Source organism: Orycteropus afer, unplaced genomic scaffold, assembly GCF_000298275.1.
Source record: "Orycteropus afer afer isolate SDZICR_OR568_19922 unplaced genomic scaffold, OryAfe1.0 scaffold00085, whole genome shotgun sequence".
Lineage (NCBI taxonomy): Eukaryota > Metazoa > Chordata > Mammalia > Tubulidentata > Orycteropodidae > Orycteropus > Orycteropus afer.
Window position 1 is genome coordinate 5,470,214 of NW_006921672.1, and position 8,081 is coordinate 5,478,294.

Genomic DNA, 8,081 nt, shown 5'->3' on the forward strand with positions numbered 1-8,081 from the left:
TGATATCAAGGCAAGGGGTTGTGATGACCGTCAGGACCTCCGCGCCCTCGGGAAGGGTCCATGACGCCATGACGCGTCGGGGAGTCCGGCGTGGCGTCACGACCCTCACCCCCATTAGAATTCTCTCTTTGCCGAAGGAGCCTCCCACCCGGCCACAAGCACTGAAGCTTTGCCTTCCTCAGCAGAAGACTGCCACCTAACTCTCGAAGGCCGCGGAAAGGGCTCCATGAACTCTCCCTTATTTATCACCCTGGAAAGGGGTATAAGGTGAAAACGAAACCGTTCGCACCTCTAACCACCCATGACGATTTCTCAAGACTGGAAGTCTGAATCTGGACAACCCGATGGCTTCATTACCCCTTTTCACTTCAGAGACTCACCAAGGGTAGCAGTCGTCGGCAGCGCAACAGCAATAGGGCAGGGTAGGAGACGGGGGCGGGGCTAAAAACCCAAGGGAAAGCGGATCCTCCTGACTCCGCCCATAGCGTCATAACGATCACCAAGCCCCACCCTCATCACGTTGCTTGCTGGGACTTGTAGTGCTCAAGTGGTTGGGCCCCAGAAGTGTTTTCCCTAGTCTAGAACAGCGATCTCACCCCAGGAAGCCTCTTTCATGCACTAGAACTAGTTGTTCATTCTTGTTTTTCAAATTGTTATTTCTTTCAGCCCCTAATGCAAAAGATCTATACCTTGAAAGAGACATTGAGAGGTCATCTTCCATTTCTTCCTGCCTCCACATAACACTTCACCTTATAAATGAGTCTCTTTGACATTTAATCATGACTTCCACCTATCCCTAAAGGAGACCCAGCAGTGTCCCTGGACTCCCAGTTTCTGTGTTTTATCATTATCAGTCTGGAAATAGAATTAACTTATAATTAACTTTAATTTCTCCTGCTACTGCTAACTTTGTATTCTCAGTGGAGGGGGAATAATTGGTCATACTCTGTCATTACTCTCCTGTATTACTATTACTATATTCAGCCTCTGTTTAGAGTATTTCTGTCTTATTCTAGCTCTTTATCCTCTTCTCTGAGGCTTTAATGGTCTCCACATACATGCCATGTTTGTCATTTTCTCTTAAGTCACTTTACTCTGTCCTTATTCTTGGAAAATAAAAAAAAAAATCTAGAAAGAACAAACTAGATGTTTCTAATGCTGATATTATCGTCTATTTTTTTCTCTCTTCTATAAAAATAATGACGTTATTCCATTTTTGACCTTATTCCTAGGTAGTCTAGAAGATACTAATTAAACTCTACACATGCTGTCTATATGCTTGTGAAAGGTGGACAATGAATAAGGAAGACTGAAGAAGAATTGATGCATTTGGATTGTGTCATTGGTGAAGAATATAGAAAATGTATGGTGTGCCAGAAGAACGAATAAATCTGTCTTGGAGGAAATACAGCCAGAATCCTCCTTAGAAATGAGAATAGCCAGACTTTATCTCTTGTGCTTTGTTCATGTTATCAGAAGGGACCAGTCCCTGGAGAAGGATATCATACTTGGTAAAGTAGACAGGGCCAATGCAAAAGGGGAAGACTCTCAACAAGAAGGATTGACACAGTGCCCGCAGTGATGGACTCAAGCATATTATGAGGTTGGTTTATGATTATGAGGATGGTGCAGGACTGGGCAGTGTTTTGTTCTGTTGTATGGGGTTGATATGAGTCAGAACCAACTCAGCACTTAATAACAACAATAACAATGCTGTCTATGGAACATTAAACTCAGAAGTACCCCTTCTCCAAGGAGTAGCAATTGTCTAAATCTGGCAAGAAACTTTTCTGTGTCATCTAACCAGACAATTTATGGCCCTAAGGCAGCTTTGGGTTTCAAGCAGGAGAATGAGCATTCCTGATTCTGCCTCCTCACAAGACAGGTGACATTAAACTGAAATGAATGAATGGTAGGAAATGATAAGTAAACTAGGTAGTGGGACTTCCATCAAAAGCTCAAATAATCGTTGAATTACCAAAAGTATACTCTTTCAAGTTTGTCTAGGGGGACAAGTGTTCTCAGTATCCTGGCTACATTTCCCTTAATTTTACTTATTAAAAAACTAAAACTGAACCTCATTGCCATTGAGTTGACTCTGAGTCATAGTGACGCTTTTGGACAGAATAAAACTGCCCCACAGAATTTCTAAGGCTGTAAATCTTTTTTTTTTTTTTTTTTAATTGTGATTTGGGTGAAAGTTTACAGAGCAAATTCACTTTCCATACAACAGTTCACACACACTTTGTCTCATTACATTGACTACAATTTACCCCAGTGCAACAGCTCCCCTCCCTTCCACCCAATAGTTTTCTCTTCCCTTTGTCCATCCCTCCATGCACTTCTGCCCTCTGAGCTGTCTCCCTGTGTAAAAACAGCCCTTCTTTCTCCCATGATTGTTCTCTCCAAGGAGTATATCTACCTCAGGTAAATGTTCAACTTATATGCCTGTCTTTTGTTTGGCTGGAAGCCACAGGTGTGGGTTCAATTCCAGACCTGAAGGGCAGCTAGGGGCCATAGTCTCGGTGGTTCCACCAGGCTCTATCAGACCAGCAAACCCAGCCCCCCCTTTTTTTTCCCAAATGATTTTGAGTTTTGTTCCACATTGTTCTCCCTCTCTATCTAGGATCTTCTACATAGATCCCCCTCCAAGTGGTTGACGGTCATAGCCAGGCACCATCTAGTTCTGGTCTCATAGTCATATAGGCTGGAGATCACATGGTGTACCAGCCTCTAGGACTAATTGTTTCCATGAATCTTTGGTTTTCTTCATTCTTCTTTGCTCTGAATGAGGAGAGACCCATTGTTGCATCTAGATGGTTGCTTGCAAGCTTTTAAGATCCCAGTTGCTGCTCGCCAAAGTAGGAGGTGGAACAAAGTTTTGTGTAGTATGTTATGTCAATTGAGCACGATGTTCCCTGCGACTATGGTCCCGACCAAGGTTGTAAATCTTTATGGAAATAGATTGTTGTCTCGTCTTTCCACCATGGAGCAGTTGGTAGGTTTAAAGCATGGACCTTTTGATTAACAGCAAATGTGTTAACCACTATACCACCAGAACACAACTCTTCAATAGAAAACATCTGATAACAGATTACATATTCCTAGACTCTTAGAACTCTTGGCTTCAGAATTCTTTCTCTGCTGTGTCCACCAATCCAAAACTACTGTATCATGATATTATCCAGTTCTAATCTAGCCCTGCCCCCTTCAAAGTCTAATAAATATCAACTTTCTCCTTCCTTCTCTGAGCCAATACTAAGAATTTTATGGTGGTGCTCTTCCTTATTGTGGTAAGAATAAACTCAGTTTTGCCTTATCAACCAGTTCTTTTGATGATATTTTGAGGAACTAAATTCAATAGGACAAAATAACAAAAAATGCATTAATTTGATTTAATTTCAATAGAAATGTCAAGAGAAGGCTGCTAGCATAACCCTTTATAATTAGATATTGAAGGAATGAGAATTGATATCTGGACTTTAGGGAGAGTCTTCCACTCCTGTCTTCAAACAGCTGGGTGTCAGGCCCACTACTAGGCATGGGGACAAATACTGAGAAATGGGGACTTACTTGATGCCAGGCACCGTGTCTTAGATTGATTATCTCAATTAATCCTTGCAGGGAAAGCACTCTTATTTTCCCTAATTTACAGATGAGAAAATTAAGGTTTAGAGCTCTAAAGTTACTTGCCCAGTGACTTCAGTGACTAGCCTTTTGAATCCATTGATCACATTGAAGAGGCCAACAGGGAAGACAAACTCATAAATGAGTACAATACCACATAACACGGCTTTGGAAGAGTAATTTACACAGTGCTATGAGAAAAAGCAAAGGAGTTTTAGTGGCACAGTGTCTAAGGCATTTCTGGTTGGCAGTTCAAACCCACAAGCCACTCTGTGGCTGGAAGATGGGGCAATCTACTTCTGTAAAGATTTACTACCTCAGAAACCTAATGAGGGTTGCTATGAGATGGAACCAACTCGACCACAGTGAGGGTTTTTTTTTTTTTTTTTTGGTTTATGAGAACACAGAATTATTTTTTCCAGGGGCCAAAGAAGGAAAATTTACAGAAGAGGTAACATTTATTTGAATAACAAGTTGGCAAGCAGAAAAATGTGTAGGAGAGAAATATGAGATGGAGGGAGAGTAGTCACAGTAGTGCTATCCAATGGAATTCTCTGCAGTGGTGGAAATGTTCTGCAGTGCAGTGTGATAAGGTAGCCACTAACCACATTTGGCTCTGGAACACTTGAAATATGGCTACTGTAACTAAAAAATTGAATTAAAAAAATTAAAATTAAAATAGAAAAAAAAAAAAAAAAGTTTTAATAGCCACAGGCGGCCTGGGTGGCATGGGTAGACTAGGGAAAGAAGAAGAACCAGGAGGCAGCCCCAGGAAATGGTGCCTTTTGTAGTTCTCTGATGCTGCTATCACAGAAATACCATGAGTGGATGGCTTTAACAAACAAATTTATTCTCTCAGTTTAAGAGGCTAGAAGTCCAAATTCAAGGCACTAGCTCTAGGGAAAGTCTTTCTCTCTCTGTTGGCTCACAGTTTAAGAGGAAGGTCCTTGTCTCCTTTCAGCATCTGTGGCCTGGTATTCCTTGGAGATCTCTGTGTATCTTGTCATCAATCTTCCTCTGAGTCAACGAGGTTCCCAGCACAGGGACTCTTGATCCAAAGGACAAACTCTGCTCCCAGCTCTTCCTTCTTGGTGAGAGTAGATCTCTCTGATCTCTGCTCACTTGTTTAATCCCTTTTATTGCTGTCAAGTCAGCTCTGACTCATTGCGACCAAAGCAACCAAAAGAAACACTACAGTTCCTGTGCCATCCTCACAATATTTGCTATGCTGGAGACCACCTCACAGCCACTGTGTCAATCCATCATGTCGAGGGTCTTCCCCTTTTTCACTCACCCTCTACTTTACTAAGCATGATAGCCTTCTCCAGGAAATGGTCCCTTCTGACCACATGACCAAAGTACATGAGACAAAATCTGGCCATTCTCGCTTCTAAGAAGCGTTCTGGCTGTACTTCTCCCAAGACAGATTTGTTCATTCTTCTGGCAGTCCATGGTAATTTCAGTATTCTTTGCCAACACCACAATTCAAATGCATCAATTCTTCTGTGGTCTTCCTTATTCATTGTCCGGCTTTCACATACATATGTCGCTGTTGTTGTTTTAGGGGCTGTTGAGTCATCTCTGACTCATAGCGACCATATGCACAGCAAAACAAAACACTGCCTGGTCTTGTGCCAGCCTTGTGCATGTGAGGCTAGTGCAAATGCCATGGCTTGTGTTAGGCACACCTTAGTCTTCAAAGTGACATCTCTGCTCTTCAACATTGTGAAGAAATCTTTCGTAACAGATCTGCCCAGTGCAATATGGTGTCTGATTTCTTGACTGCTTCTTTCATGGATGTTGATTGTGGATCCAAGGTAAATGAAATCCCTGATGACTTCAATCTTTTCTCCATTTAGAGCAATGTTGCTTAGTGTTCCTATTAGGAGGATTTTTGTTTTCTTTATATTGAGGTATAATCCATACTGAAGACAGTAGTCTTTGATCTTCCTCAGTAACTGCTTCAAGTCATTTTCTCTTTCAGCAAGCAAGGGTGTGTCATCTGCGTGTCTCAGGCTGTTAATGAGTCTTCCTTCAATCCTGATGCCATATTCTTCTTCATATAGTCCAGGTTCTAGGATTATTTGCTTAGCATATAGATTAATAAATATGATGGAAGGATACAGACCTGACACACACTTTCCTGATTTTAAACCATGCAATATCTTCTTGATCTGTTTGAATGACAGTTTCTTGGTCTATGTACAGGTTACTCGTGAGCACAATTAAGTGTTCTGGAATTTCCATTCTTTGCAATGTTATCCATAATTTGTGAACCACACAGTCGAATGCCTTTGCATAGTCAATAAAAATAAAACACAGACAAACATGTTTCTGACATTCTTTCCTTTCAGCCAAGATCCACCTGACTTCAGCAATGACACACTTATTCCATGCCCTCTTCTGAATCTGGCTTGAATTTCTGGGCAGTTCTCTGTCAATATACTGCTACAACTATTTTTGAATTATCTTCAGCAAAATTTTACTTGTGTATGATATTAATGATATTGTCCAATAATTTCTACATTCTGTTGAATCACCTTTCTTTGGAATGGGAACAAATATCAGTCTGTTCCAGTTGGTTGGCCAGGTAGCTATCTTCCAAATTTCTTGGCATAAACAAATAAACACCTCGAGAGCTAAATCTTTTTGTTGAAACATCATAGTGGGTATTCTGTCAATTCCTGGAGCCTTATTTTTCACCAATTCCTTCCGTCCAGTTTGGACTTCTCCTTTCAAAACCATTGGTTCTTGATTATATGCTACCTCCTGAAATGGATGGAAGTTGACCGATTCTTTTTGGTACAGTGACTCTGTGTATTCCTTCCATCTTCTTTCGATGCTTCTTGCTCTTAGAATCTTTCAATATTGTGACTCAAGGCTTGAATTTTTTTCTTCAGTTCTTTCAGCTTGAGAAATGCCGAGCATGTTCTCTTTTGTTTTTCCAACTCCAGGTCCTTGCACATTTCGTTATAATACTTTGTCTTCTCAAGCTGCCCTTTGAAATCTTCTGTTCAGCTCTTTTGTTTCATCATTTCTTCCAGATGCTTTAGTTACTCTGTGTTCAAGAGCAAGTTTCATAGTCTCTTCTGACATCCATTTCAGTCTTTTATTCCTTTCCTGTCTTTTTAATGACCTTTTGCTTTCTTCATGTGTGATGAAGTCATTCCACAACTCATCTGGTCCAGTCATTGGTATTCAATTCATCAAATCTATTCTTCAGATAGTCTCTAAATTCAGGTGGGATATATTCAAGGTCATATTTTGGCTCCCATGGACTCATTTTAATTTTCTTCACCTTCAACTTGAATAATTGAACTATGAGCAATTGATGGTCTATTCCACAGTCAGCTGCTGACCATGTTTTGACTGATAGTATTGAACTTCTCCATAACCTTTTTCCACAGACGTAGTTGATTTGATTCCTGTGTATTCCATCTGTTGAGGCCTACGTGTATATGTTGTTGAAAGAAGTATTTGCAATGAATAAGTTGTTGATCTTGCAAAATTATATTATGCAATCTCCAGTGTAATTTCTATTATCAAGGCCACATTTTCCAATCAGTGCTTCTTCTTTGTTTCCAACTTTTACATTCCAGTCACCAATAATTATCACTGCATCTTGATTGCATGGTTGGTCAATGTCAGACTGCAGAAGTTGGTAAAAAATCTTCAATTTCTTTATTTTTGGCTTTAGTGGTTGTGCATAAATTTGGAGTATAGTAGTGTTAACTGGTTTTCCTTATTCCCACCCCACCCCCCACAACAGCAGCTAAAAGCATGCTGGGTAAGGAAAGGAATTTGAGAAATATTTCTATTTTTTTAAGAAAAATCTCTCTTAATGTTTCTTTAAGTTTTATATATATCCAAATATGTGCTTGACTTGATTATAGTGATAGCTTTTATAAACTATTTTTTCCTGGTGGCAAAGTGGTTAAGTTCTTTGTTGCTAACTGAAAGGTCAGTGGTTCAAACCTACTAGCTGCTCTGTGGGAGAGAGATGCTGCAATTTGCTTTCCCAAAGATTTTAGGGGGAGCTCTGTGGCATAGTGCTTAAAGCATTTGACTGGTAACCAGAAGGCTGGTGGTTCAAACCCACTAGCCACTCCTAGGAAGGAAGGTTGGGCAATCTACTTCCCTAGAGACACTGCCTCGCAAACCCAAGGAGGAGTCTCTATGAGTCAAATCCGACTCATCAGCAGTGCGTTGCATTGCTTTGCTGTGATGGTTATGTTTGTGTGTCAACTTGGCTGGGCCTGGTTGAGTGGCTGGGCAGCTGGTGGTAGTATTCCCCATGATGAGACTGGCAATCAACTCCATGGTGGGATCTACCACAAGCAGCTGAGTAGCTGCCTTTGGGATGTGGTCTGCTTCCTGTATATAAGAAGAAGCTTTGGAAATGGTCTCTAGCCTATGGCACGCTTGGACCCTCAATGTAGCTGTGTTGTTGCTCA